The following is a 9,803-nucleotide window of genomic DNA, read 5'->3' as shown; positions in this document are numbered from 1 at the left end:
AGAATTTAATGAGGTCCTAGATGGGAAACAGCTAGTGCCACATGTTCTTTCTATCACGGACCTAGTGTCTAGCCCTGTACCTGACATGTGGGAAGGTTGCACACCTGTTAGTTCCCTGCCTCCACCCTGACACCCTGCTCCTCCAGCCTTCCCTAACCCTACTTAACCTCATCCTGTGCTGGGTCAAAGGTCAACAATAAATACAGCGAGCCCAAGGGGGTGTTATGTGCTAACTGCCCAGCAGTGGGCTCAGAGTGGGGGACTTCACTGTGAATGGGCCCTGGGCTTGGAGAGGTGGACCTGCCTGGGTTCACATCCAGGCAGCACCTACTTGCTGTGTGACCTTGGGCAAGTCACATGACCTCTCTGTGCCTCAGCTGTCTGTAGAATGAGGACCTGTGCGTGGATGATACCTCTCTTCAGGTGCTCCAAGGCGCTCTGGCTTTGCCCATCTCCTCTATGATTGACAGCAGGTCTGTGAAGGTGCTTTGGGAGCCCTGGGCGCCCGTTGGCTTCACTGCCTTCACATAGTCCATGGAGGGTGGTCCAAAGTCATGCCTGACACGATGGGGGCGAGACTGGAATCAGTCTCTGGGTGGGCCTGCAGCTGCCCTCATCGCCCTGATGGGGAAGTGGGAGGAGCCTTAGTTTCTGGGGGTTAACCCCCAGCACCCTCATCCTCCCCAGCTTTGTGGGGACCAGGGTTGAGGCCCCCCTTGTATCCTGCTTTACCCATGAGCATTACAGCCCGCTCTTCTCACGTCATTACAAATTTATTACAAAGATAAATATTTAATGACTGCCTAGCATTCCATTGACTAGATGACCCTACGTTTCTTTAGCCAGTCCCCTAGGTGTGGACATTTATGTTATTTCCAATCTTCTTACATCAATAACACCGGCATGGATACTTTTATCCCTAATCTTTATACAAATATGTAATTCTTTCCATAAGATCGATTCCTAGAAGTAGAATTCCTGAATCAAAATTATCTAAGACTCTTTGTACCGATGGTCAAATTTCTTTCTAGAAACGAACCTTTTTTTTAGGGAAGCAGAAATGGGCCATGAGCCCCAGAGAAGGGCTGGGACTGGTCTATGGTCATGAGGTGGGTGGGAGCAGAGGGGGCAGGAACTCGGCCAGGCTGACCCTCTGGCCAGCACTCGTCTGCCATTGCCCACCGGCGTGGATCCAGAGCCTCGGGTTTTTCTGGACCTAGGTTCTGACAGCGCCGGGGTTGGGGGGCCATGTGGTGTGGCCAGGGCAGAATGGAGGGAAACAGCAGGACCTCATGCTGTGGGCATCATTACAGTCTCCCAGGGGGTCATCTCAGGAAGTTGTCAGCATTTGCTTTGGCTTCAGAACCAGGTGTGTGTGTGTGTGTGTGTGTGTGTGTGTGTGTGTGTGTACATCAGTTCATTCATTGAAAAGAGGAGTAAAAAAGCATATTTGGACAAAGGGTCATCCTGGTGTTATCTGTAACAGAGAAGGATTGGAGATCACTTCCACGCGTCGCTCTGGTGGTAGAGATGGGGCCTGGATCCCTGCTGCCCCGCCTGAAGCAGTCCCTGCCTCTGCTCCCTGAAGCTGGCCCAGACCCCGGCTTCCAGGCCTCCCCAGTGCAAGGCTCAAGAGGCCCGGAGCCAAGGGGACAGCTGCCCACACCAGCCTGGGTGTGTCCTAGTTCAGGCTGCCTCCCCATTCCCATTCAAACAGCCCAAAGACAAACAACCCAGCCTTAATTTATGGTCTGTTAGCAGGACAGCAGTGAAGAGACATCCCTTCTGCGCTGCGCAGGGTCCCTGCAGCCGTCCCCTCCCGTTGGAGAGGCGTCACCAGGGTCAGCTGGAGAAGTGTCCCACCAGGGCCACCCCCAAGGCATTGTTCTGGGTGCACAAACCAAACAGCCCCTTGGCAGTTTGTGGGTTTAGGGAGAGGCGAGAAACAACCAAAGTCAGTTGTGCGGAAAAAAACGGGACGCGATCGATTCCCAAAGGTGGTGTTTTATTTGCACTCTTTCCTTCGAGTCTGAGGCCCAAGGCAGGCGGGAGTAATATATTAGCTCCGTTGGTTTAACTGGACAGCAGCATGAGCTTGTAATAAGGATGTGGTAACACACCACTAGAATCTGTAGGCTCATAAAACTTGACCTTATAAATCTCCATGTGTTTCAATTCCATACAGCAGCCACTCCCCGGGGTGGAAGTCCCAGACTTTTAAGGCTGCCGTTGATAACAAGACAGTTTATTGCTACCCCAGCTCCTTTCTTTTAAACTCCTCAAGGCCGACTAGTCAGGGCACATTTATAATTTCTTTTTTAAACACGAATGCTCCATCCAAACACTTAAGACCCAAACTGTTTGCTCGGATCAGGGAGTGGGACCCTGAGAGGTTAAATAAGCTCATTAACAATTAGGATGAAATGTCCCTAAGCAGATTCCTCTCTCCTCGCCCACAAGTGCTCAGCCTCTTTGGGGCGTGTGGGGCGGGGCGGGGGAGACTGTATGACCCTCTTACTCTAAATCAGGTGTTGGCAAACTTATTCTGTAAAGGGCCAGAGAGTGACTATTTTAGGCTTTGAGGGCCTTGTGGTTTCTGTCACAACAGGCATTGACAATATGTAAACCAGTGGGTGTGCCTGTGTTCCAATAAAACTTTATTTACAAAAGCAGATGGGTTGGATTTGGCCCAAGGGCCAGACTTTGCTGACCCCTGCTCTAAACAGCGCGTCCTCCTTCCTGAGTGTCTTTGCACTGGCAGCCTTATTTCTGAGTTATAAGGGCGGGGCCACCTATAGGATTTAGGTTGGCACCTGGGATTCCCAGCCTGGGCTACAGATGCCTAACCGTGTGCCAGACAGTTTCCCATACATCGACTCATTCGACCCCGAGAGAGAGGGGTCACTGCCCTCTCCCATTCCACAGATGAAAATACTGAGATCCAGAGAGGTTAGATGGCTTCCCCAAAGTCATATAAGTAGTTTGGGCAGAGGTGGGATTTGAACCGGCAGCTCTGGACTCATGTACACAGAAGGGCAGAAAAGTACCATGTGCGAGGCACTGCAATTACACACTTCACTTCAGTCTCAGAACAGCCTACTTGGCATATGCTGTTACTGCTGTCCTAGAGGTCCCCAGGTCCTTGCTCCTAGCTGTGTGGCCTTGGGAAAGTTACTAAACCTCTCTCACCCTCGTCTACAAAAGGATGATGACGAGCCTTCCTGCAGGTTTGTCACAAGGATTAAATAAAACACGTGGGAAACTTCTTGGGAGACTCTAAAATGCTGAGTAAATGTTAGTTTATCTAATTTTCTTAAGAGTCCAGGCAAATGACTTGACAAGACTTCTTTTCTGAATTAAAAGTCTCTATGTTGGCATCGCCTTCGCACAGTCCCCGATTTTGGCAGGAGTTCCCTGCAGGTGGAGCTGGATGTGAATCTGATTATAGCTCCCAAGTCTTAGCTGAAAGTGGACTTGAGCTCTGCCAGCCCAGCTGGCCCCAAAGGGAAGGACTTTGAACCCATTTGAACAGACAGGCGGGTGCAGGGGGCAGCTCCCTGCCGGCCATTTAGAGGGGGCTCCCAGCAGCATGGGGTTCTATTTAGGGAAGCCATTTCCCCGTCTGGGCAGATGGCCTGCAGGAATGGGGGCTGGCTGATCTGGTTTCAACTAATTCTATTAAACGAAAAGTTCTGTAGAGCAGATTCCTTTGTGAGCCTCTGTCCACATGGTGACTTAATCGAGTAAATTAAAACATCCTTGCTTTCTGTCCGCCTTGCTGCTTTCTGCGGTGGCCTTGTAGGGAAATGGCGGGGGAGGAGGGGAAGTCTGGAGTTGTAGGGGCTTTGGCCAGAGGTGGGGTTCTGGAAGCCCCTGGGGCAGAGGCAGGGCTCAGAGAGGGTGACAGGGGCATGGCAGGAAGAGGACCTTGGTGAATTGAGGATTGGGGTGGCAAAACTCACAGGGTGCCCTCAAACCATCCAGTTCACCCCGATGATGCAGATGGGGAAACTGAGGCTCAGAGAGGGGAAACGACTTAATCAAGCTCACCCAGGGAGGCTGGAGCCAGGAGAACTGAGAGCTTGGAGGGATTCCAGCAAATCAAACGCCAGGAGCACTTTTGTTCCCGGAGCATCGCTCTCCCAGGAATCTCAGGAGGCCAGTGTGGCATTGTCATACCCTGGGAAAATGGGATTTGTTTTTCCCTTTTTACTCAGCAAAGAGCTTGGCTTCTTCCTCTGGGGTCCTGCCTGGGGTTATTTATGGGGGTCTGTCTCCCTGACAAGTCTGCCGACGCACTTTGTGGCTTTCCGTCTAGGGCTAGAATCTTTCTGTATGGAAATCTCACCCATTTTTAAAGCAGAAAAGAAAGCGGAGCTAAGCTGGTGGATCCCGCGCTTTGCCCCCCGGGCTTCCTCCTTTGCTGCCCCTGCGAGGTGAAGTGCAGTTGGAAACTGACAATATTTGGAAGAATACACACTCAGGATCTGCTCACTCCTCACGACCATGTCGGGGGAAGCAAATAAAGATATGTTGCCTTAAATTCTCTGATTCCACAGAATTCCTGATGAAATAGTGTTGCCTTTAAGGTACGTGCACTTTACAGTTTGCAAGTCCCTTTTCACCCATCGTCTCATTTCTTCCCTCTCCTTGTTCTTGTGTGACAGCCAGGCCTGCCTTAGGGTTGTCCCCATTTCCTGGGTGGGCAAGCTGAGGCTTGGAGCAGCGACCTGACTGGCCAACAAGCTCTAAGGGCTGGGGCTCAGGTTCCCACCTGGTTGCTGTCCCCTGGGCCGGTTGTCCACTGCCAGGATTGGAACTATCACCTCGTCACGGCCACAGGATGGGATGGATACCAGGATGCGGGGTTGGTGCAGGGTGGGCCCTGGACAAAACTGCAAATAAAAAAGATTTGGGTTTTCGTCCCTCTGACCGCCCATGCCCATCATCTATGCCCCGCTCCCACCAAGTTTCCTGTGCAGTTAGTTGATAACAAGGCTGCTGGTGGTTGAGAAGGGCTTAACAAGACTCGAGGTGGGATTGCACTGTCCTGACAGGAGGAGATGCCTCCTCACCAGCAGGGGCAGAGGTCACTTGGAGAAGTTTGCCAGCTCAGGGTCTCCTGTCTGCCCCTCTCGTTCTCCTGGTGACCATGAAAATGTGACAGAGAATCTTCCCAGGGTTCAAGGACCCGCCCCCAGGGCTTTCACGAGGACTCACCTAACGAAATGGGAAACATGCTTCCACCCTTAGACCCCAAAGGGCGCTTTGATCTTATCATCATGAAAGGTTCAACGGGATGATGCCAATCTGCTCATCCTACACCAGATTCAAGCTGACAGCACACCTCTGCTCTTCTTTATACCAATAAGGGTATTCTTAGTTTATGCTTTACGTGAACCAAGGGCATCCTCTGAAACATCATGCGTGCGCAGAGGGATCCCAGCGCGGACGCACAGAGCATCCACTGCTGATAGGCAAACCTCTCTGGACTCATCTGGCTAATGGTTGAGGAAGGTCCTGGGGTTGGTGCCTGGGCAGGTCAGGAGCCTGCTGAGGAAGAACACATTCTAGGATCCGTTATTTGCTTAGGCAGGTACGGCGGTTGGAAGGAAATTACCTAGTGACAAAGCCCAGGTCCCTAGAGGAGAGTGACGCAGGATTCCGACAGCAGCCTCACTCAAATCTATCCCCTGGACAGACCCCCATGTGGTTCCCTAGAGACGACAGCTTCTAGAAGGGAAACCGGCAGTGCTTCACCCTGTGCTCGTGGAGTCCGGGGCAGGGGACCCTCTAACAGTGTGTCCCACAGCAGGAGCAAGGGTGTCGTTCCCCCAGCTCTGAAGCTTACCACAGAGCACCCTCTGTGTGGGCACCCTGAGAACCCAGGGCTTTGCTGGTGACATCTGTTGAATGAGCTGGAATCAGACTGTGGACACAGATGCCAAGTAAATGAAGGGGGGATGAGCTTTAGCAGAGACTGGAGAAAGACGACGTGCTCCTGAGATGTCCCCGAAGGCTCTCAAAAGTGCTGGGGTCCCTTTGGAGGCCACTAGGGCCGGAATCTCAGCAGACTGCCTGAGCTGAAGGTGAGGGTGGGGAGCTAGGGACCTCTGGGGGCTGATGATGGTGAGAGTCCCCTGCCCCTCAGAGGATCAAGCCCCGGGGAAGCCAGATCACCGGGATTTGGAGGAAATCAGGTTAGCACAGGGATGCGATTACTAAGCCTTGCAGCAATCCTGCAGATTACAGATGAGGACCCCGAACTCATCCATTTTGGGGAAGCAGGTCATTGGAGTATCTTTGTTCCCCTGGCTGTTGGCACAATGTTCATCGCGCTTGCACAGAGAAGCCGCAGAAGGCAGAAACTGCGAGCGTGGGCTTTCCAGTCAGAAAAACCTGGATTGAATCTCGGCATGCCCCTTGCTATGTAGAGACCTGAGCAGGTTCCTGGACCTCTCTGAGCTCGGTAGCCTCGTCTACAATGCAGTCTTGAAGATCGTCATAGGAGTGGACGACCAACACAAACTGTTAACTGGTACCTTGGAGGAATGGAGGATGGGAGGCAGTGCTTTTGCACACACTTGTAGGCAGACAGCTGGATTTGGCTGTTGGAGATGACCCTTGGTATTCCTACTCTTTTCCTGCATAACATATATGCCCTCGTCAGCAAACCTGGACAGACCATCACTCAAAAGGCACATTCGTCCTTTGTTGCTGGAAGGGCTCAGTTCAGATCCCTCTGCTGGCCCAAAGGAGGCCATATTTATGCTCTTGGCTTAGACTCTGAGAAAACAGAAAAGAGATGATGTTCCTGTTGATTTCGTCAGCCCCATCGTAGCCCTAATTATCCCCGAACTGTCCACAATCAACCAGTGAGATCCCGACCGTGTCCAGGCCATTGGGGCAACGGAACCAGGGAAGCTGGCACCTCTGATGGCAGCTCTCAAACCACCTGGGCTGCCGAGAAGAATCCCATCTCCACAAGAAGATGTTTTGGGATGGGTCCTTAACTCCGGACTCGCCCCCTGCATCTGAACCGGTTGGCCACTTTCTGGGGAACTGAGTCAGGACAGTGTGTGTTCTCTCAGGCTCTCACTTGTTGGGATCTATGGTGGGCCAACTGTGCTAAGCTAGCCTGAGTGGAGTCAAGACCTTGCGCTTTAACTTTGCTCCTTTCGGAATTTGCGCACCTTGTACACTGCCCAGGTCCAAAACAAGTTTCTAGGTCCCCACTCCCAAGGGCCTTAAAAGAGGTGCCCTGGCGGGTCTGTGGAACCACTGCTGTCAACGCCTTCCAGGCCTCCTCTGAGCTTCATTCCACGCATGGATGGAGGGAGGCTGGTTTAGAAGAAAAACCACCAGTTGCCCAGCCCTGCCACTTTAAAAAGTTCTGCTTCGTGTTTGAATACCTTTTCCTTCTGTCAAATTTCAAGCACTAAATTTACTCAACATACTTTTGGAGACTCATGTTTTATCCTTTTTTAATTAACTCATTTTGAAGCTTTCATACTTGCCCCCCCAAATATTTTATTGGCATTTCATTGCCATTGTTTTCCTTGGGAAGGCTGCCGATTCCACGGAGGAGGGTCACCAAGCAACATGACTTGGCATTTGGACCTGCTTTTGTTCCCCTCTTCCCGCCAGCCCTCTCTGGGGCTTTTGCATTTACTGTTAAAATATTACAGAGGCCCACACTCTGAGCAGCCATAATCCCTGGTGCTAGACTGTCTCTAATTGATTTAATTATTCATAATTGCTCAGCTGGGTTTATGCATACTTGTGCGTGATTATGGGGAACGGACAGGTCTCAGAGTCACTGGGGGCCTCACACGGTCTGTGGACATTTGGACGACACCCTCAGAAAGTAGGGGTGGAGCCCTGTAGAGTGTTGGCTTTAGAGCAGTGCCACCCTAGAATGTTTGCTTAACAAGTTTGGGAATTTAGAATGCTTGGTGCCCATGGAATTTCAAAACAAAGGGCAGATAGACACAACGGCGGCGAGGGTGGCGAATGGCCGGAGAAGTTAGGTTGAAGGAAGGTAGAAAAGCAAGACAGGCAGTCCATGTAAACAGACAGACATCAACCTGACCCTCAAGCCATCACCTCTCAGGGCTGTGTGTGCCCCCAGATGTCTGGAGAATCACTAACCCAGTCCTACAGTATATCTGAGACACTTTGGAAAAAACCAAATTGGCCAGGATCTGGGGCATTGCAAGGGAGGCAGAGTGGATGCAGAAGCAAATTCCATCACAAGGAGATGTCATCAGCCTAAGGTTTCTCTAATTGTCCCCATACTGGTCTTCTTAATGAATTCAAGATGAGGAAATGATACGCGAGGCTTGTATGCTTCATGGGGCGGCTTCCTGGTGACTAATATTTGAAGCAATAAAAGGAACCGGAGCATTCCTGCTTCCTGACGGTCCCCAGTCATCCTCAGCCTCGATCCAGCTCAGAACAGCCTCCTTCAGCTTATGTCTATCGGAAAATAACTCGAACTGACTTTGTGATGTTTACGGCATTCTGGCCATTTACAAAGTGCTTTTGCATCCTTTTGCTTAAATGAACCTTGGGTCAGCTCAGGAAAAGCCATGAGGTTTGGTAGCACGGGGATGATGAGTCCCGTTTTACAGAGAAGGAAACTGAGGTTTGCGGGGAGTAAAGTGACCCAATTGAGTCACACTGCTAAGAAGAGCAGTGAGGACACAAGCCCAGGCCTGGGGACACGTTCCCTCACCTACAGCCCCTCCAGCTCACCAGAGTATCTCATTCTAGGTTCTGTGTTCCTAGGCAGTGTTTGGAGTCTAAGAAGCAGGTAAACTGAAGAGACTGAACACACACCCTCCAAAACCAAGAAGGGGGAGGAGGAGGGAGTTTCCAGGTTACAAAGTGCTTTTATCCTCACTTTCTCCTAGTCTTTTCAACAGCCCTACAAGGCAAGTATTTTTGTAAGTCAGAGCTCCATAAATAATGGGGGCGGAGGGGGGGTTGTGAGTTGATGAGCCCCAGGGTTGCTGTTGGGGAAACTGAGATTAGGAGAAACCAGCATAGTCAACAAGAGGGACTTCAGAGCCGGGTCCTCTGATGCTACCCCTCTGCTCCGCCAGGGCCCGGACCGGCAGCCATTTAATCTGAACTAAATCCTAAAATAGTCCCCAGGACGACAAGCAGATCCCAGCTCTAATTTACCCTCCGGTGCCTCATAGGATCTTTTCTAACAAAAACACAGAAATGGTTTTTACAGTCCAACCAACCACACGGCTCCACGAACCTCAAGAGAGACGGACAGGCAGCCGCGGCCTCTGCAAACTGAAATGTATTATCAGAAGGATGTAATTACAAGTATTTATGTAAGCGGATTCTGAACCAGAGGATACTGAGATGGCGCTGGAGCCAAAAGGAGAAAATAAAAAAAAAAAAAAAAAAAAAAAGGAAAGGAAGAAAAGAAGAGGAAAAAAAAAAAAGGCTGAAAAACTCCTGACAATAAGCAATTCTTCATGGAACAAAACTATTACAATAGCCAGCCTTTGATCTTGCCCGTCTCCTGTTGCCAATTGTATTTTGTCACCATTGGGCTGTCACCAGCGAGGGAGCACTTTTGAATTAAGCAGTCTACAGCAATTTAGGGCGCACTGGCTTTGAAGTGCCAACATCAGTCAGGCCAGGACTAACTTTTTTCATTAAAAATTTTTCAACTTCTCTAAGGGCGCTTTTTGCCTTTTTTTTTTTTTTTTAAGCCTGCCGGGGAACTGAGATAAGTTGAGCCTCCAACCCGTGGCCCCAAGACATCAAAAGGCACTCGG

At 50.8% G+C, this 9,803-nt stretch overlaps 1 pseudogene; it reads right to left on the bottom strand.

Moving 5' to 3' along the window:
* Window positions 1-327: 327 nt before the first annotated feature.
* LOC115801935 (cyclin-dependent kinase 2-associated protein 2 pseudogene) lies at window positions 328-536 on the bottom strand (annotated as a pseudogene).
* Window positions 537-9,803: the final 9,267 nt, after the last annotated feature.

Source organism: Delphinapterus leucas, chromosome 5 (genome assembly GCF_059928025.1).
Source record: "Delphinapterus leucas isolate spDelLeu-1000000601 "Yukka" chromosome 5, BTC_Dleu_Yukka2, whole genome shotgun sequence".
In the NCBI taxonomy this organism is placed as follows: domain Eukaryota; kingdom Metazoa; phylum Chordata; class Mammalia; order Artiodactyla; family Monodontidae; genus Delphinapterus; species Delphinapterus leucas.
This window is presented reverse-complemented; position numbering and strand designations above follow the sequence as displayed.